Here is a 21,268-nt window from a genome sequence, read left to right on the forward strand (position 1 = left end):
TTCTTTTGAAAAGTCACATGGTTCTTGGTTTTCCTTTATTAAAAAAACAAAACCAAAAATAAACAAAACTAGAAACAAACCAACATCCCCCCCAACCCAAATAAACAAACAAAAAACTGCCTGTGATTTATATGTTCAAAGATTAAAAACTTGGGGAGAGGGTGAACACTGTAATTAGGGGACCCAGAGAAAGTTTCAGAGTCCACAACACACAAGGACTTTTCACTGTATGACCTTCATCCTGTCAGACTCTCCTTCAAGAGAAGCAGCCTCTTGCAGGATGTCTCTGTTTGCTCTTCCTCCTCAGCTGGGAAGAGTGCAAAACCCTCTGTCCCTGCTGCCAAACCCAGTGCTGCTGCTCTGCAGGACTCTGCCCCATCCTAGGGGTGCACTTCTCACTCCCTTTACAGCACAGCAGGAGCCAGCCACAGGAGGGGCATCTAAATGTCAGGCCTTGAAGCTGCAGTGCCAAAGGACAAATGAAAATATCTCACAGTGACTCCAGGGAAGCTATGTCTTTCCAGTTTTTCTGCTAAGGCTCTGTAGTACCATTCTATGCTCTTATAAATGTTCTTCTTGCATGGCTTCTCTCCAAGCCCATCGAGGCTATTTACATACACCCACCATATTTACAAGAGTGCTGTGAAGAAGCAAAAGACAAAACCAAACCAAACCATGCAATGAGTCAGTGCCAGAAATGATGATAAATCCAGACTCTGTGCTCTCTTTTTCCTTCTTATTAGGTAGACAATGCTGCCTTTGTTCTGCCCTTTTCAACTGTCCTGTGACAGATTTTGAAAAGTAAATCTGGGTAGAGTTAATATTTTAGTTTCTGCTTAAACAGAGGAGCCAAGAACATTAAATCCAACATTAGGGATGACCAGGCAATAGGTAACCAGTTGGGAAATCCTAGCTAGAGTGCACTGCTTCACACCTCAAGGTCAGAACATTAGAAATGCCTTTTTTCTACCACCTTTGGCTTCCCTCTTTGCAGGAAAAGAATGAAGTTTCAGAGTCTGTCTAGCACCAGTGTTCCATATAAGGCAGAATGTGACCATGGTGTTTGTTTCGTTTTCTTCTTCTATTTTTCTTCTTCTTTCTTCTATTTTTCAAACCTTGTTTTCTCTCCCTCTTCTATTCCATCTCCATAGCTGGCACTGTCCTTTCAGTGGTGAAAAATTCTTTTAGTCCCATACAGTCCTGACAGTTGTTGTTCCTCAGGCCGTGACATCCATGAAGCAGAGCACAAATTCCTGGCTTTCAGGGCCCACAGGTAGCTGCCATGGTGAGGCTGAGGATGAATTTACCAGCCAGATGCCACTTCACTCTCTCTAACCTGGAGCCACTGATTGGCATTGCCAAAGCACTGAATGGAATTAGATTGCTTGCACTACAACTAGAAGGGAAGTAATTACATAAATAGGAAGGTGGAAAGGGAAGAAAGCCAAAAAATTCAAACTAAGTTAACAAGAACCAGGATGGCAGGAAATGATGGGACAAATGGTCTACTGACTTGCTCTATCCTGCAAGCATACACACATGCAGACAAGATGTGAACATATACACACAATTCTATTTGCTAAATATGGGCATCTGGATGTCCATCAGCTCAACTTTACATCCCTTCTAAATGCAGGTTCTTTGGCTACCAGATCCCACAAACAAATTAAGCCATTATGTGGATCACACAGACCTGAGTAACTGTCTAAAATCTGCTTCTTCCCAAGGTCTGACTCTGTAAACAATTGCGCCTTTCAGACTCTGCTTGCCTGTTCTTCTAAATTTTCCAAAGTATTTAAACTGTAAATGGAAGGGGCACATTGGCAGAAGAAGCTGCAGCCTCAGTTCCCTGTTTCTCCACAAACAGAAGCCATGCATGGATTAGAGGTTGCATGCTCCCTAGAGAGAAGGCTGCACAGTGGCTGTGCTGGCACAGAGCTCTGTCACAGCCCTGTCCCTAGCACAGTCCTGGGGAAAGTGGCACCATGGCTTTGGCAGCTTGGGCTGCCAAGGGAAGCTTCTCCTGGGGCCAGAGTGGAGAATCCACACAAGCACCTGGAGGAGCCTTAGCAAGGCAAATGCTCCCATCTCTCTTGCCCTGCTGCAGCACTGGCACAATTTATATTCCTAATGCACAGCTGGAGACAAGCTGTAGCACCACACTGGAGAATCAAACAGCCAGTTCCTGCAGCAAGGCAGAAATACAGGAGCTGGAGGTAACTAGAAAGGGGAGATGAAGTCTAAACCCTCAGTGAATCCTCACTTCCACTGTTCTTTGTCATGAGCCAACAGGACTACATTGCACCTGCGGAGAGGAGAGCTAGCAGAAATCCTGGCTATGCTGTAGTGGTCTTGCTTAAAGCAATCAGCTCTTTCTGACTGAAGTACACATCTTTTTTTCAAATCATATATTTTACTACATTTACACTGTCATCAAAGGTGGCTGCAGCACCTGGAAACAGACCAGAGAGGGTTATCAACTATCTTGCTACTCTTTTTCATGCAATGCATGAATGATCCAGCTGCCTGCATTCCCTCTTTCTCACCTACTGAATTGCTGCTTCTTCTCTCACATCATGAAATTAAGTTTTCAATGGCCCCCCAGTATGGCTTTTTCACTCCAGAATCCTCATCATCATGGTTTTTCCCAGCACCATGGAGCTGTATCAAGTTTTGACAGAATTTAATGGATGCTTGCTCCCAGATATCTGCCATTAAATAAAAGGAGCAGATAAGTACAATAAATATTATTGATATTTATTGAATATTGAATATAATGTAAATATTATATTGTATATAATATACATGAGGAATGTATCTCCAGGTAATAAAAGCTGGCTAACCTTTGTAGACTTTAGTAGTATTCACTCACTTCTGTGAGGCACTTTCTTTAAATTAAAGGTTGGTCATGTCTCTACAGCTCTCATCAAGACCTACAGGTTTTTCAAAAGACAGTTCATGAAGATACCAGACCTCAAAACTGGAGGAATATGGTAAGAACTTCACATGTGCCTTGGTGCTGGCTGCAAGAAAGCCATTGTGCCCTTTGTGTGCACCCTGGAAATTCAAAATCAAGTACCCAGCATCATGACATTAAAAAAATATATAAAAATCAATAATTAGCTTGCCTAAAGTCTGTACATGTTTGTGTTTCCAAGTCTTTCTTCACAGGTAGACAGGTTAGAAACTGACATTTTAAAAAATGAAAGCAGAGACTTACATAATTGTATGACCTCAGAGCTTAGACTTTAACATCAGATTTTACAAGGCTTACAATAAAACCATGGTAACTGGTAGCATGGGGGATTCATGTTCCTTTCTTTGTGCAACAAAAAGAGAAGAGCACGCACACTCCAAATACCCCCTCTGTCACCTGTGTTCTTCTTGATTTTTTTGAATTTATTGAGCCTGTCAGCTGCAGTGGAAGCCAGTTCCACATGTGATCCCCCAGTGGTAACATTCACAAATAGGTTTGTAGTGTGTGACACCACCCCTATAATAAATGCTGTGGTTTATGAACTATTTCTAGGGCAGAGGAAAAGGAGCACTAAAAATTGATATAAATTACACTGGCCATGCTGCCTGGCTTTATGTCCTGTCTTTTTATACACCCTCTCCTATTTTCTTCAATATTTGTTTCATTCTAAAATCTTTACCTTCCAAAAGTTCTATATTTTAATTCTACCTTCAGTCTTTTTTCTCTGTGGTGATTCTGATTTATTTTTGTTTCTCCATCCCCTTTTCTCACTCCTTCCCTTTAGCTGTCTTTTAGAATTTTGTAATGTATAATTTTTCTTCTATGTCAGGTTGGCACCAACAGAGTTGTGATCAAATCTTTTATCCTGAGGGATGCAATGTCTCTGTAAAAAGACTTTGTGCCCTGCCAGAGCAGAAGGATTCTCTCTGCACCATCATTTCCAGATATGCCAGCTTCTTGAGCCCAATTTGCTTTCTGTGTAATCACTCTTCATCTGATTGCTGTTCTTGGTGACAATACCTGCATGTCCCTGTCCTAGTTACTGTGACTTGCTGATCTACATGAGCTGGGGAGAAGCACATTGTTACCTAGTGCTGCATGTGGACCATCATGCTGGACTGGGGCTCTTCTGTTCTGTCACCAAGACCAGATCTGTCATTTACAAGTCTGTCACTCTCTTATGGACAGAGCTGAGGAGTGTACAGCACCCATGAACAGTCCAAACTGTCATATACTCCCTCCTGCCTGCAAAGTGCTTTCCTGGCCCTTTCTCAGTTCTCAAGTCAAAAAAAAAAAGAAAAATAAAAATTTTACAATTCTTTTTCCTGCTGAAAATTCCTAATTTCCCAATGGTAATTTCCCTACATTCTTTTCTGGCCAATTCTGGAGTAGCAAGCCTTAGCACAAGTCTACCAGTGCTGGTATGTTATGTTGCTGAATTTTGGTCAGTAAGTTCGCAAAAGAGGCCAGAAAAAACAAGCCAATACCCTGAAACAAGGCAATCCCACAAAACTTCAGCTTCTCAAGGGTTGGTGTGATGAGGCCTGGAGTACTGAAGTGACTCTAGGAAACCAAGGCCTGGGTGACTGGAGTCACAAATCCCAACTCAATAACCACATTTGGCCTCCCTGAGCCTCCCTGATGCATGAGTAGATCCAGCATTCTCTTCCCTGGCTGGACACTCCCTGCTACTGCCCATAGTGAGGGACTCATCCAAGGTCTGGAGCATCCTCACCTCTCTTTGCAGCAGCAGAGCTGGGATCACTCCCCGGCCCTGGCCCACTCCCCAGCCCTGGCCCTGGGTCACTCCTGAGCCCTGGGTCACTCTCTGGCCCTGGGTCACTCCTGAGCCCTGGATCACTCTCTGGCCCTGGGTCACTCTCTGGCCCTGGGTCACTCCTGAGCCCTGGGTCACTCCTGAGCCCTGGGTCACTCCCTGGCCCTGGGTCACTCCTGAGCCCTGGGTCACTCTCTGGCCCTGGGTCACTCCCTGGCCCTGGGTCACTCCTGAGCCCTGGGTCACTCCTGAGCCCTGGGTCACTCCCTGGCCCTGGGTCACTCTCTGGCCCTGGGTCACTCCCTGGCCCTGGGTCACTCCTGAGCCCTGGGTCACTCTCTGGCCCTGGGTCACTCCCTGGCCCTGGGTCACTCCTGAGCCCTGGGTCACTCTCTGGCCCTGGGTCACTCCCTGGCCCTGGGTCACTCCTGAGCCCTGGGTCACTCCTGAGCCCTGGGTCACTCCCTGGCCCTGGGTGACTCCCTGGCCCTGGGTCACTCCCTGGCCCTGGGTCACTCCTGAGCCCTGGGTCACTCTCTGTCCCTGGGTCACTCCCTGGCCCTGGGTCACTCTCTGTCCCTGGGTCACTCCCTGGCCCTGGGTCACTCTCTGGCCCTGGGTCACTCCTGAGCCCTGGGTCACTCCTGAGCCCTGGGTCACTCCCTGGCCCTGGGTCACTCCCTGGCCCTGGGTCACTCTCTGGCCCTGGGTCACTCCTGAGCCCTGGGTCACTCCTGAGCCCTGGGTCACTCCCTGGCCCTGGGTCACTCCTGAGCCCTGGGTCACTCCTGAGCCCTGGGTCACTCACTGGCCCTGGGTCACTCCTGAGCCCTGGGTCACTCCTGAGCCCTGGGTCACTCCCTGGCCCTGGGTCACTCCTGAGCCCTGGGTCACTCCCTGGCCCTGGGTCACTCCCTGGCCCTGGGTCACTCCTGAGCCCTGGGTCACTCTCTGGCCCTGGGTCACTCCTGAGCCCTGGGTCACTCCTGAGCCCTGGGTCAGTCCCTGGCCCTGGGTCACTCCTGAGCCCTGGGTCACTCCTGAGCCCTGGGTCACTCCCTGGCCCTTGGTCACTCCTGAGCCCTGGGTCACTCCTGAGCCCTGGGTCACTCCTGAGCCCTGGGTCACTCTCTGGCCCTGGGTCACTCTCTGGCCCTGGGTCACTCCTGAGCCCTGGGTCACTCTCTGTCCCTGGGTCACTCCCTGGCCCTGGGTCACTCCTGAGCCCTGGGTCACTCCTGAGCCCTGGGTCACTCCTGAGCCCTGGATCACTCTCTGGCCCTGGGTCACTCTCTGGCCCTGGGTCACTCCTGAGCCCTGGGTCACTCCCTGGCCCTGGGTCACTCCCTGGCCCTGGGTCACTCCTGAGCCCTGGGTCACTCCTGAGCCCTGGGTCACTCTCTGGCCCTGGGTCACTCCTGAGTCCTGGGTCACTCCTGAGCCCTGGGTCACTCCTGAACCCTGGGTCACTCCCTGGCCCTTGGTCACTCCTGAGCCCTGGGTCACTCCTGAGCCCTGGGTCAGTCCCTGGCCCTGGGTCACTCCTGAGCCCTGGGTCACTCCTGAGCCCTGGGTCACTCCCTGGCCCTGGGTCACTCCTGAGCCCTGGGTCACTCCTGAGCCCTGGGTCACTCCCTGGCCCTGGGTCACTCCTGAGCCCTGGGTCACTCCTGAGCCCTGGGTCACTCTCTGGCCCTGGGTCACTCCTGAGCCCTGGGTCACTCCTGAGCCCTGGGTCACTCCCTGGCCCTGGGTCACTCTCTGGCCCTGGGTCACTCCTGAGCCCTGGGTCACTCCCTGGCCCTGGGTCACTCCTGAGCCCCGGGTCACTCTCTGGCCCTGGGTCACTCCTGAGCCCTGGGTCACTCCTGAGCCCTGGGTCACTCTCTGGCCCTGGGTCACTCCTGAGCCCTGGGTCACTCCCTGGCCCTGGGTCACTCTCTGGCCCTGGGTCACTCCTGAGCCCTGGGTCACTCCCTGGCCCTGGGTCACTCCCTGGCCCTGGGTCGCTCCCTGGCCTCACCTGGCTCCTCCCGTGCCACCAGCAGCTCTTCTCGAGCGAGGGGCTGCTCTGGAGCGCCTTTGCAGCTGATGCTTTGTGTTTGCATAGGCCATTGTCATTCCCTGCGCGGCTCCTTGCAGCTGGCATCCTGACTGGAGAAATATCTTCTTTAAGGAGAAGCATGAACGACGCAGCTAAAATAAAAATAACAATAATTTTACTAGATGAAACTTCATGTTAAGCACTTAAAAAGCCATAAAAAGTCAATTTTCTTTCTTTCAATTATTTTGCTTATTCCGTTTTTGAAAATAAAAAAAAAAAGGAGGAAAAAAGAAATAGAAAAAAAGGAGAGACGTTTCCTGGTTAGAAAGATGTCTGTTTTTCTCACCAGCACCCAATGTCTTCATGATTTCTCCTCATTGCTCCCCAACCCTACTTAGGTCCTACTCCCTGTGAACATGAAAATAGCCATTGTCAGGCGGGGCTGGCGCTTCCTGCCTGAGGAATGCAAGGGAAAGGAGCGCTGATAAGTCCTGTGTGCTTGCTGCCTCTTTCAGCACACAAGCAGCTCTTCAGAAAAAACGAAAAAGATAAAGCCAGAAATTACTGCTCTTGCACAATATATGCCGAGTTCGTAAGAGCAGCATTTAACACTTAATCAAAATGGTTTGACAATGTAAAAATTAGATTTTCAAATGTCATTAGTGCCTTATAATAGGTTCAATTTATATCACTCCCATCCTTGTTTTTTTTCATCTCCGCTAATTGTTTTTATTAATTTCTTTCATTTTTTACACTGTTGTCTTGTTGGTTTTAATTTTTAATTATCATAAGACTTTTTCTTTTACCTTGTTAATTGGTTTAGGTTTGAAAAGACTGGTTTTGTCATTCTTTTTCTTCAATGGCAGCTACAAGAGATTTTTTATGCAGGTTCTTTTTCATTGGTAGGCTCTCTTCTGGGCTAATTTGGGAAAAAAAGCACTTGCTTTTAGGGCAGTCTAAGCACCTTTTTTGTAGTGTGATTCACAGAAATGCTCTCTTATATTGACCTGTAAATTTCCTTCCACACTGGCATGCAGGGTTCATTTGATATTGGCATAGAAATTGTACCTCTGTTCTACAGTTGATATGCAGACTCTTTTCTGTTTGGAAAAAGATGAAAGCTCTCTTCTGCTCTGGCTTGTAAGGCCTTTTCTCTATGGTCTCTCCTTTCTGTCACCCTTGGAACACAGGCACACTCACCATTTCTTTTTTCTTTCCATGTACAAGAATGTTCCAAGTCTTGGTTATCACAGGGCTGCAAGATGTCATTTGCATGGAGATGTATATTGGCATCTTGTTGGTTTTTTTTTCTACCAGTATAAATGCAACTGGTTCAAATAATTCCACTGACATTTTGGGAGCAGAAAACCATTTTGGGAAAGGACATTTTTTAGGAAAATGCTGACACTTGCTTGGTTGTACTTGGCAAAGGAATGTGCTTTGGGTCTTCAGGGGAAAATCTAAAATAGTGAAAACAAAAAATCTAGGCAAAAAAATACAAGGGAAAACAATAATTCTCCAATGCCCTTTACATGTAGACAGATGAAACTTTTGGGAGCTCACCCCAAGGTGACTTCTTGCTCCTGAAGGAAACCAAAGCTGTTAAACATGGAAACTTTGGAATTTCTCTCCAATTGCCAGCAAGAGTGGGCTGTGGCTTTGCACCAACAAAGCTGCATTACTTTGGCACTGCAGGGGCATGTGCAAGTTTATTCTTACTCTCACTCCCATTCAGCTCAGTCCTACTGACTGGAAGATCTGCCTTCACCTTCCGGCTGCCTCTCCTGCCCCCTTACGGCTCTTCAGTGCCTTTCAGTGGGCTAATAGGGCAGGAAACCCTTCACTTAGAGAGAGACCATCTTAATAGAGTCCTGGTTTTCTTCAAAGACATAGTACTGGCAGAATTCCTCCTTGTTCCCCATGATTTGAGATGAGTTGCAACTGCTGATGTCCCAAAGGATCTTTGCAGCAGCATGTCTTGTATGGCAACCCAAGTCCTCACAGTCAAGCTGTAAGGCATGAGCTGTGTGACAGTTTTATCCACTTGGCCTTTAATGGTGTTTTAAATTCTCCCTGTTGGGCAGCCTTGTACTCTCATGTGCTGCCTAGAGGCCTACACTGTCTACTTCTCCTCCTCCACCCACTGCAGCTTGTGTGTTTTACCCCTCAGCTTGTGGATGCAAACACAAGTGTTTCTTCCTTCCTGCTTAGCCTGGAGATCAGTGTAAACTACACAGAGCAGATCTCAAATTAAACCTTCAGTGGCAGTGCTCATGGGCACAGTTCTACCTGACAAAATGCCAATATTCTGCCTGGCCCTGGGAGACCTCTCAGCCTGTGTAATGTTCTGCTGGCCCCAGGCAGCTTTCTGCTCTGTGATGGACAGGCATGGCTTCATCAAAGGATGTCCAGAGCCTTAAATCAGGAACAATACAACCTGTACCTGTGAGATGCCAAGAACCTACACAGATGCCTGATAAGAGGAAGGCCTTTTACTCGCCCCTCTCTGTATTTAGCAGCATTCCCAGGCAGTGTTTCTAAAATTACCAGCTGCAGTAATGTGATTCATACCCCCATCACCACCAGCAGTGGATAAGAAGAGTGTAAATGACATGCAGGAGAAAATCCTGAGCAGAATAGCCCAAATCAGGACTGTAGTGGTATCATCTTCAGTGCTTGTATTGACATCTCTGCCAAGCTTTCAGGGAGAAGCAGTTACTGATCTCAGAATCTGTTTTCTCTCACAGCAGTAGGTGGGAATGTCCCAAGCTGCAAGAGAAAAGGTTTGAGATTGTTTTCAAACTGTATTTTTGGGCAAGTCTGGTACAATGAATAATGACAAAAGATGTGCACAAATTGTTTTTGCAAGGACACTGTGCTGCTTGGGCTTTGAATGCTGTCACTAGAGCAGGGCCTCTGCTAGCTAAGAAGGGTCTCCATCTGTAGCAAATCAACAGCAGACAGGCAAAGCATCTGTATCAGCTGTGGGGACCCATTCCTGAGATGGAAAGAACGAATGTTGTGGTGGTTGTCATAGACTGCTCTGAACCAGTCTGGAAAGAGGCATTACTGTGGAATCAGTCCAAGAGCTGGAGCTGTTACGGTAAATACCATAAACATCTAAATCTTTTAGGAGGTTCAGTCTGCATATCTGAGCCATTATGGGATATTAACTAAAATGCTCATTTGAAAAATTACCCTGTGAGCCACTACAATGTAGCAGAGGAGCTGTTTTGCTCAGATAAATACTAATTGAAAACTGAGGCAGAAACCTGCAGCCATATCTGCATGTGTTGTGATCTTGTCAAATCTCATCACCTAATTACTAACAGGCCTTGCTGGGCCATGGAAGAGACCTGCAGGAGAGGCAGAGCCTGAGAAAACAGTATTTATTATTCTGAGGGAAAGCTCTTTCAGAGTTGGTGCTGAATTAATCCCTCAACAAAATTTAAAGGACTTGTGCTTCTTTGCAGTGCTTAAAAAGGAATTTAAGTGCTGATATTCTTAATTACTGTTTTCCCTAAAGATCTTTAGGCATGATGGGGTATTTATTCTGTTTGTCCTGATTGAATTAATATTTGAGAATTCCTTTCCACCCCTCTGAAACATCCCTCCTTCATCTCATCAATGCAACATCTCCAAAGTAAAACTGGGCTGTTCTCTTCTTCATGCTTCCACATAGATCCCCCTGTGCTTTCAAATAGCTGTTCCACAGCCAGGGAGTGGTGGTTATTGCCACACATATTGGCAAAGCACACTTGGACCCTTTGGGCTGAAAGAACATATGTTTACTATAAGAAATTATGTCACTGTTTTCATCTCCCATTGTGACAAGTTGTTAAAGACTAGAAATGAGGGCAGTAATGCCATTAGATAGAGGAAGGAGATCTTGAAGATATGTAAATCTCTAACACATGCTGCAGACTAATTTTCCAGCTGAATTGCTCTGTGGCAGTTTGTTTTGTGACCAGTTGGCAGTTTTTGGTGACCAGTGTAAGTTCATATTCATTTACTGTTGCAATGGCCACAAGCAGTACAAAGACAGAAGGAAATCCTCTCTCTGCACTTTGCGAACATCTTGAAAAAACTTCAAACCAAGATAAAAATCCACAAAATGCTGCATAAAGCATGCACACAGAAAAGTGTAACTCCAATGGGTGGCAGCAGAGCCAGGCAACATTTACATTGCTGTAGCATTTCAATAAAACTTAGGCAATAGAGAAGTCATAAGAAGACAATGGCCTCCATTTCCTTTAACACAGGTGAAGAATATGAGACTGATGGAAAAGGAGCTGAGTTTTTAATGTGAGGGGCTGACATATACAGCAACCCAGTAATCTGCACTCTCCCCCTCTCGCAGTAACATTTACAACCTGTGCATAGTTTCCTTCATGATATTTCTTCTATTCAGATAATTTTCATTATCTTCACAAAAATACCACATATTTTCTTTAGGGATTTTACTAATTTCCACCCATACTCTCCAGCTCCACACTGGGTAGCATCCATAGAAGGCCCCAGCAGGACTAGTACAATGAAAGGGTTAACAACTCCTTCCCCGTGTTGGGGATAGGGGACATTATTTTAAAATCAAAGAGAAATATAGTTATGAAGCAATTTTATTCTCTATTAACCCAATCAATGGAAGGTTCCCATAAGCCATTACCAGGGATTTCAGATGCAGAAGATGTCATGAGGGGTTAAATAAAGATGTTTCTTTGTTCATTAGTACTGACAGCTCAGGAAAAGAGAAGGAAGTAGGGAAGAAGAGGGAGAGATAGAGGAAAAGGAAATACAGGTTTGGGATAAGAGGAGGGAAGAAATTACCTATCACCATGTAAATTGTATAAAATTCCTGCACTAAGGCAGTGTATTAAGCCATGCATTAGGGACAGGAAATTACACTGGCCAATATTCCAGGCCTCATCCTGCTCAGTGCTGAGCCTGGAGGTGACCCTGGAATATCAAAGCCAGATTTACATGGTGTTAATAATGGTGATGAAGGGATAGCTGTGCCCATGCTTGTGACCCACAAAACAGTGGAGTCTCCAGCAAACATCAGTCCACACAGCAGTGACCAGTACTGAATCTTCTCTTTCCTGCTGGAAAACCTCTAGGAGAGATGCAGAGCTGATGCAGGAAAAACACCTCTCCCAGGGACTCTTGACAGCCTTTCTCACTACCATATATAGGCCTAAACAATATTATCTAGCAATTTTTAAGTCTTAAGAGTCACACACGCTGGCAGTAGCAGTCAACAAAAAATAACTCATTTATAAAAGAAAATTCAATTGTATCATCCATCTTCAGTAAAAATTCAGTATTTCCCAATATAAGTTGTTTTGATTTAATGAATAGGGAAATCAGCCCTTTCCTAATTCCTAGCATGCTTATGTATTCAAATGAATCCTGTATCATTGGAAAGCAGACAGAGAAATGTTAACAGAAGTGCTGGGAACTGCTGCTAACATACCCTGGAAAAGCATCCTCATGGGTGAAGGAAGGAAATGTGAGCAACCCCCTGTTCTACCACAAGGTGTGGGGTCTGCTTGCAATCTGCATCTGGCTTTCAGCTCTAAACTGGAAATTTCGATCATATTTCTTTTTATCACAAGGGGAAACTCAGCAGAGTTTTCACTGTGGAAAAAGGTTAGAGGTGTGTACAGTGTCTGTGGCTGGCAGAGGAGCTGGGAGGAAGCGTGGAGTGGTGAATTGGATATGGCCAGCTCTTGGGGAGACCTCTCACTTTTCATCTTCCAGAGTTTTTGATGAAACTGTTGTAGCTTTGCCTAAGGAGATAAGATCTCTCCTTGGTCATTTGGGTGTGTTTAATTTTTCTGGAAATCTCCCTTTTCCCTCCTGAATTCTTTAATTTCATAGTAATGCAGTGTCCCTGTGCTGTTTACTAACCACATGCAGGCAGCTATTCCCTTGGCTTACTCAGGACATTAATGAAATGCCTGCCTACCCATGCAGCCAAACACAAAGGAGGCTGCTAATGGCATCTTTATTTTGAAGTGAAATCCCAGAGCTTTCATTTGGTTCATGTTCCTCCCTGATAAAACTCTCCTGTCTCTGTCTCAATATGGGGCACTGTTATCTAGTCTCACTTGGGGGTTGCAGGAGCTTGGAGGCTGATCTGGGGAGTGCTCTACCTCCCATCTGGTGAGGAGGAAAAGCCAACAACCACCGCACAGCCGAACCAGATGCCTCAAAGGGGGCATAGGACCACCATTATTCTTGAGGTATGTGCATAATAGATCAGAAAAGCAGGGAAAACAGCCAACTTACACATGTAGGGAACAATTTGAATATCCTAGGAGGAACCTGCAAGATAAATCTGGGGGACGGGGATCCACAGACAACTCCTGGGCATTGCAGTGCAGCTTTGGGACGTGGCAGCATTATAGTAAATACAAAACTACTGTGTTCATTTCTGAGATAATGTGTTTATACTGACAGATAGATATACTTTAAGAGAGAGGCACAACTCAGAGAATCATATCCATACATTTTCACCTCAGATTCTGATGTGGTAGTCAGTTCTGCAAATATAAGGCATTTATGTTTCTCACTATTGCATCTAAGCCTATAACATACTTGTTAAAACATACAGAAAAGCAGCTACTTTGTGCCACTGGGGCAACCTGCTACAGAGGACACACATGCTGGGCTGTCTCTGTCCTGGAGAACTTCATTTTGTACTTCTTGTTTCTTTCTCTTAGGATTGTGAAATCCTTCTGGCTTTTCTCTGCCAAGTGTAGAAACAGAAGAATGATATCAAGGCACATAGTTGGGACCCACTTTTTTGTAAGACAGGGCTTTACAACAGAAGATGTTGTTTTGTAGCATGTCCCCTTGGGAATCCCCTGGAAGAGAAGCAAAGATGCGCAACAAACCCCTGCTGGTTGCATTTTCTTGGTACTCTACCACAGTCTCATTTGACTTTACAGTTTAATTCAAATAGACAGCAATCTTTAAGGGATTCTAATCCATTTTAACAAGAAATTGAAAATTCACACTGGGAAAACTTCAGTTTTTCATCATAAACACAAACTATGTCATTGCTAGATGAACTGTGAAAAGCCCATTCTGGGAATAAGGTGAACATTTCAGGGATGTTATGGGTCTTTTCCAACCTTACCAATTCTATGATCCAAAACATGTGCAATTGCCACTGAAAAATTATGTCTCCTTTTAAGAAGGCTTGATCTTAAAATTGTTACTATAGTGCAAATATTTATGTAGTTGCTAGAGTTTACAAACAGGGTTTACCAGCCCTACTCCCAGTCCTTTCCATTTCAAAGATGCCCATGCTTTACTGTAAGGAACTGAGAACTGGTGTGAGCATCCTGGCCTGATCCTGTGAACTTCAGGAGTTCACAGAAGCCTGCAGCCATTCCCATCTCCTCACAGAGGCAGTGCTTCTGCACCTCAGAAAGCCTCCCTCAACACAGGGGATGTGAGCTCTAATGGGATGGGAATGCGTTCTCCTTTCCTACCACCCCATCGTGGTTTCATTCTTCCCCTGCCGAGGCTGGGTGACATGTTTCCATTGAGTTCACTGATTCAGCAAGATCGAGCCCTTGGTCTTAAATAACTAAAGACTGCAAACTGAATATTGTAGCCATGGCAACAGCCAGCTCAACTTTAAACCCTCTGATATATAAAAAGGCAATTTTCTTTATTTTTTCTCCCTGCATTTTTATATTTCCAGAACTTACAATGGTAATAATGGCCTCAGGCCCTAACCTCCACCAGCCAGCCATTAACTTCATGGAAATGCCTTCTCCATCAGCCCCTATTGTCAACAGCCAGCACCATTCCATAGAAACCATAGGGTCTCACCATGCTAGCACAACTGGACGTCTCAGCTGTGCCACAGCCCTTTGCAATCCTGCTGCAGACTTATTTCCTGATCATGACAAGTGAACCGGGATTCCATTTACAGAGGCTGCAGGACTCTGCGGTGCTCCTAACTTCCTCTTGGAAAATGGGGAACAAAACGTCTCTCATCAGACTGATTGCCATTGTGTCCTGCACACATAAGCTCATGGGTAGATGCATGTCTCTGCCCTGCCCCTCTGCCTTCCAGGCTTATCCATCTTTCTCTGAGTGAAGCAGGAATACTTTCATGTCTCAGTTTTATTTCGTGTCCTGTTTGTTCCTCAGAAGCTTTGTCAATGACATTGTGAAACCACTGGAAGTAGTGGGAATAGTTCCTTGCTAATGCTTCTAAAGCAGAAACAGCAAAGGAACCTTTTACATTTTAGGATTTTTTTTTTGCTCTTTCTCAAATTCTTTCTGGAAACTTTCTTAAAGACCTAGGGCTGGATTAACGCAAATTAACCGTTTAGCATGTGTAAGACATTGCTTGCCTATTCATAACAGGAACAGAAGACATCAATCCTGTGTGTAATTTTGTCCTTGATTTTATATGTGGCCAGTGGTTTAACTTTTGTGCCTCAGTTTCTCCTGCTGTAAAAAAGGAAAATTATGCACTTCTATCTCTTCTAATGGTCATGAAATTAATTTCCCTGTAATGCGTGTATAATATGTAGAGATGGCAGGATGAATGGCAATGGTAGCAGCTATTATTATATATCACTTTCAGCAGATAGCAATTTCTACAGTAGGTTAAATTCTGGCCCAAAAAGTACTTGACTGTGTCTCTTTAAGGTCACAAGCTATTATGAGTTGAAGACTAAAATGCTTTGTATATGATCATGAATAAATGAATTGAGTATCTCTGCCCAGCAATGTGGGATATGGAAACGATGCTGAATATCATCAGCCTGAACTATCAACATCCATCAGCTTTACCCTTGCTCATCTCTCAGATGTCGCAATATGAAACCCACTTTCCCCTGAGATTTCAAACGACTGGGGCTAAACAGCAAAAAAGCATTCGGTGACTAAATTTGCCAGAGAAGGTCTCAGTCACGAATGACTAAAAACAAAATTATAGAGCAATCTCAGCTGACTGAGAGCAGAATGAAATGTGATTCATTTTCATCCACCCAGCAGGGACTGCAGGGAAAAAGAGACTGGATTAACCCCTTTTCTGCTAGCAATGCCCATGCTTCCTGGGCTGATGCACATGTAGTTTGCGTTCCTCAAATATTAGGTCTTCTGCTTGTTTTGTAGGGGAACTCATAGCTTTTATTACTCAGGTGGACCAGACCAGTAGGAGGGCTGTGCTAAAAAGACTAGTGTGCTATACTTTGCTATCTTACAGAGTTTGTAGGAACAGAACCATAGACTCCACTGCCCTCTACCTAACAAGACATGACTGCCTGCCCAAAAAAAACCCTTGTAGTCTGAAGATGAAAGACAAAATCTGGACAATGACATGTAGTGGTAGAATAAAACATTTACCAGCAAGGCAAAGATGTCAGCACTGCATCACTGCAGGAGATAAGAAATTGTAAGGTGGGGAACAGAGGTGGATAATGACATGGCACTCTGAACGCCTACAGCAGGGATTCCTCACACGTGAAGAGCAGCAGAGGAGAAAATGTGGAGATGGTAGCCTGAAGTTTGACTACAAGGCAGTGGAGCCTGGTTTCCTGGGAATACAGGTAGATGCTTTGGGCAGAAGCTATTGTTTCAGACTTTCTCATCCAGTCTGCACTCATAAGCTTGGGGATCACCACTGGACTCAGCTGGAGGCCTCAGGGAGGAAATGGTGCTAAGTCACTTGTGCTGTGCTGCACCCTGGGGTGAAGCTCCCCAGGAAATTTCTGACCCTTATTGGAAGAGGACAGGTGAGACTACCTGAGGAATTGAACTCCTCCCATGAAAAACACCAGCATCTGAAGGCTGTGTTAAGGTTGGTCATATGCACCAGGTGGTTCTGCATTCTGGCTGATCACCTGCTCAAATAAATAAATTAAAAGCATGTCTGCTATCCCTAGCCCAGAAAAACTGTTTAAAGAAAGACATCAAAGAAAGAAAAATTGTATTTTTGTCAGTCAGCATCACGGATGCTCTTTCCTTCAGCATTTTCTCCACACTTTTCCTAAAAACACAGAAGATAAAGTAACAAGTCAAGCAAAGGTTCTGAAAGGTCATGTAGTGATCTCGCTGGCAACAGAAGCCAAGGGCCTGTCCATAAGTCAGGCTCCCTGAGGAAGCATTAATTGTGAGGTCAGAGACTGACCTAGGATATGACAATTTTGGCAAGGGTTGCTTTTTCAGTGTCTGATACCCTCCACATCTTCACTGCACTGAAAAATCTCTGTATAACACTGCAGCAGAGTCATGATACAGCAAGTCAGGCTAATGGATGATGAATGTGATACTCAGAGTGAAGTGGTAGCACAGGTGAAGTGCTGGAGCAGGAGCAATTTACTCAGAGCTGAACAAATGCTGGATAGAAGGCAGACTTTCCCTGCCATCTTTTGAGAACACTAGATAGAAAGCTCCCTTAACAACTACGAGATTAAATCAAAAGGTCAAGCCACGGGCAGTTGACAAAGCAGGAACTTCGTAATTCAACAGCTTGTAGATTGTACAGGAATGGTCCAAGACAGGCTTGGCTGATGCCAAATGCTTTATGCTTTGGCATCATGCTTGATTTGGTTTCCTTCTATAATGGAAAAAAAATTCATGAACCTTAAAAAACATGTTTTAAATCATCCAGCTTTATAGCTTATTTAAAAATTTCTAATTGGTCAGTTTAGTCATACGACTGCGCATTTCAAACAACATCAGCAAAACCCTTATGTTGGGTGAGCAACAGGAGGGACAAAAAAAGATGAAAATACCAAAATTGTGGGTGTTTGGGTTTGCTGAGGTGTTACAGAGAAAAGAAAGCTCTGTTAATATGGCAAGGTTAGGGTCTGCCTGGGCCAAACACAGCATCTCAGCAGGACCACGACTCTCAGTGGAATTACCATTGTTGCACTGCTTTCCCTCTGTAAAACTGGCTTACACAGAACTGGCTCACACAAAACTGGCTCAAGTTGTGTGGCTGGCATAGTGGAGCTGCACAAAGAAATATCCAAAGGTTCCCACACTGCATTTCCAGCTTGAAATTTCTTCTCTCACCTCTCTTTTAAGCCAGCTTCGTGTGTTGATTAGATTGAATTAAAAAGATTTGCTTTCTTTTATGGTTAGCAAACCACCAACATGCCTGTAACTAAATAATAGTAATTGGCCAAATCCTTACACAGATAAAACACCTCCTGAACAGCACAATGGTTATCTTGTTCTCTGATATATGCAAAAAAGTCCATTATCTTCAATGGAGCAGCACTTGTATGATGGAGGGAGAAAAAGAAATTTGGCCTAACAAGACTCTTTCAAGAGAAGCGACTGAGTAAAAGGTCTGAATTTTGCTGATTACCAGTTATTTTAGGAACCATATGCACAGTTGCTTTCTGACTCATGTTGTTGTCAATGAAGGGCAGCTGTGCAACAGCAGATTTGAGCCCAGGAGTCTGGGTCTGACTCTGATTCCCAGCATGATCTTCTTGAAACCACTTCTCTCTGGGGTCAAGATACTGTGTGAAATAGGGTTGGTAGTATTGCCCCTCGTTATCCAGTACTTACAGATCTCTCAAAAAAGATTTCTGTGCTAGTGCAAAACCAGGAATCCAAACTGCCTGGCTGCCCCCAGAGAGTCTGAAGGGGCAGGATTAGGCAGGCTGCACTGGGCTGGACTTGAAGGTGGGAGGTTCAATATGATCTCCTTTATGTACTGAGACACAGTGATAAAAGAAGATGAACAAAAGCTTCCCAATGATTGGCTTCAAATGGAAAAGTATTTGCAAAGTATAGATAGTGGTTGCTTGGTTCTAATTTGCTTTGCTTGGTTAAAGTAAAGCCAAAGAATGCAATTAGGATTTCATGCAGATGAAATCCCGCTATGTTTTGTAAAATGAAATCTATTTCCTTGACCTGGAACCACATGCCACAACCTGTTCACTGCACAAAGAGAAGGTGTAATAGAAATTTTTATCAAAATGACACCCAAAATCACAATCAGCATCAATTCCCCTCACTAATCTGTGCTGGATGGATACACAGAGTAGAATTACTTGACTAAGAACTTGTCATCCAGAGAAAGAGGAAACAAGTAGAGAAGTGCTGTGACCTAGGACAACACAACATGCCACTGGCAGACAGGGGAAGGGGCCAAAGTATCGAAGTTCTCACTAAGTCCAAATTTCTGCCTTCACAGAAGAAATATATTGCTATTTTTCCTGTCAGACAGTAAGTTTGCACAAAATAGTATTTTAGCATAAGATTATGAGAATAAAGCTGTTGATGAGACTGCACTGAATTTGCTGAGCAGTATTTGCAGGAAATCAGGGGAGAGTTTTCAAAATGTCAAAACAGTTCATTTTTGTACAAAATGTTTCCTTATTTAAAATATCCTTTGCTAAAGAAATTGATTTGGAGTAAAGACTGGAAAAATAACAATGCAGGAGAAATGGACAAATAAGCTGACAACTAATAAAAAATATAATTTGACTCCCACAAATACAGAATTTCAATTTTAGTGTTTTTTGGTTGAGCCACACAATCTATAAATTCATCATCTTCCCAACCCTGCTTCTGACATTTAAAGCCATGTGGCCTCCATTGGAGAGATGGTGTTGTCAGCTCCAAATTTACATACCCTCTAACTCCAGGGACAAAACTGTGGTTGGAGCATTCTGCCTGCATTCTTATGAACACAGTTCTGCCACCAGTCTTTTCATGGGCCTCCTGTGCTGTGAGGAATTAATATTTTCCGTTATTAATTAAATAACAATTTTCCACCTACAGCTCACCTGTTGAATAAACACATGGTAAGATGGAAGGCAGCCCCTTCTGATGTCCAAGAACATTTGTGCAGACAGGTAAACTCTTCTCATGTAATTCCTCCTGCTTTCTCATGGGCTGTGTCAAACTTGGTGATAACTGACACCACAACCACAATTGTGCGGAAAAGCCACTTACAAAATGAATGGAAACTTGCAATCCAAATGGAAAAAAGATAATCAAAGACATAAAAGACATGATCTGTCTTTTTATTCAGTCTGCAGTTCCAGAGGATCCCAGTCACTTAATTGCCACACAAGACTGCAGTGCAAGTGAGAGTAAAGGCAGTTGCTCCAGTTCCCCTTGGAGCAACAGGTTTGTGCTCCTGTGACTGAGGGTAAGAAACAGAGGTAAGGGAAATTTTCAGGACAAGCTGCAATCCCTTCTTTGTGCTTTTTCCAAATTCAAGGCAAACTGGTTTTGTGCAAAGCACAGGTTCCTGCCCTGGTTAGAAATAAACCAGGTGAAGATGTGATGGTGTGGACTGCACACAGCCATTGCACATGTTCTAAATATAAGTTTGGGCGGCTGCCCTGCTTTGAACCCTGCACTGCTGGCACTCAAGCAAGCTCTCCTAGGTTTGCATATGCTGCAATTGCACCTGGCAATCACATTGCAGACACGGCTCCAAGTGACACCTTGGTGGCACCACTTGTGCAGACACCCCTGCCACATCGCATTGCTCCCATCCCTCTGTCTCCAGAACAGCCATGTCTGGTGGTCTTTGCACCTGGCATTCAGGCTGTCCTGAGCCACAGCTCCCCACAGTCTGGCCAGCAGGCTCTGTCCCATCGGGGTTTGGGAGTTACTGCTGACACAGAATCAGAGTAGGGAAAACCCACAGTATTTGGGGTGCAGTGGGACCGTGTGCACGCTATGTATGCAGTTCCACAAGGGATGTTGCCCAGTGATGACCTGGCAATGAGGAGAGAACTTGGGCATTATTGGTGACAGGCTTGCTGGTCTACACTGGTACCAGCCTCCTCTCATTCCACAATGCACAGAAATATGTATTTAATTAAGAGTTATATGCTATGCACAACTCTCTTGAGAGATGGGCTGGAGCTCCCACAGAGCCACCAGTCATTTAAGGAGCAAAGGGCCTCAGAAGAAGGATAGGGCTTGTTTGTTTTTCCTTGTTACCTGGAGCATTTCCATCTCAGACTGCCTAATTTAAAGTGCTTCCAAGCCTGTGCTCTCTGAAGGCCTGGCCCCATTCAGCTCACGGAGGTGGAAAACAATTTAGGTCTCACAGCTACAGCAGGGTGATGCAGCTGATAAGGGAACTTCAAGGTTAAATAAACTGTTTTGTGGGCAGGTGATTGGCGAAGGATCTCCACAGAGCTAAGGAGCAAGGTGGGGAAGCACAGGCAGTGGAAAATGGGCAGGATGGAAACACTTCCCTGAACCCAGAGATACTTGTCTGAGGCAACAGCAAACAGAAGGCTTGGAGAAATGATCCACAAATAACTCACTATTTTTTTGTCATTGTTGTTGGGCCTTGTATAAGGGAAAACAGAATATGATTTTTGGCTGGGCTGTACTGTAATAAGTGAAAGGTAAATTTTTTAAATATATATACTTTCAGAGCATCTTCCAGTCAAAAACTTACTGTGCTTTAGTGCTATCATGCTAGTGATGCCAAAAAGAGAATCAG

The 21,268-nt window shown here is 44.8% G+C and overlaps 1 long non-coding RNA gene across 1 annotated transcript; it reads right to left on the bottom strand.

The window, feature by feature from the left end:
- Nucleotides 1-8,566: 8,566 nt before the first annotated feature.
- LOC137480532 (uncharacterized) lies at nt 8,567-20,004 on the bottom strand. The gene is made up of 3 exons (XR_011002951.1): nt 19,574-20,004; nt 14,647-14,777; nt 8,567-9,567 (listed from the first exon to the last, which is right to left on the bottom strand). It is a non-coding gene; the product is annotated as an uncharacterized lncRNA (long non-coding RNA).
- Between the last annotated feature and the right edge of the window lie 1,264 nt (nt 20,005-21,268).

Source organism: Anomalospiza imberbis, chromosome 11 (assembly GCF_031753505.1).
Source record: "Anomalospiza imberbis isolate Cuckoo-Finch-1a 21T00152 chromosome 11, ASM3175350v1, whole genome shotgun sequence".
NCBI lineage: Eukaryota > Metazoa > Chordata > Aves > Passeriformes > Viduidae > Anomalospiza > Anomalospiza imberbis.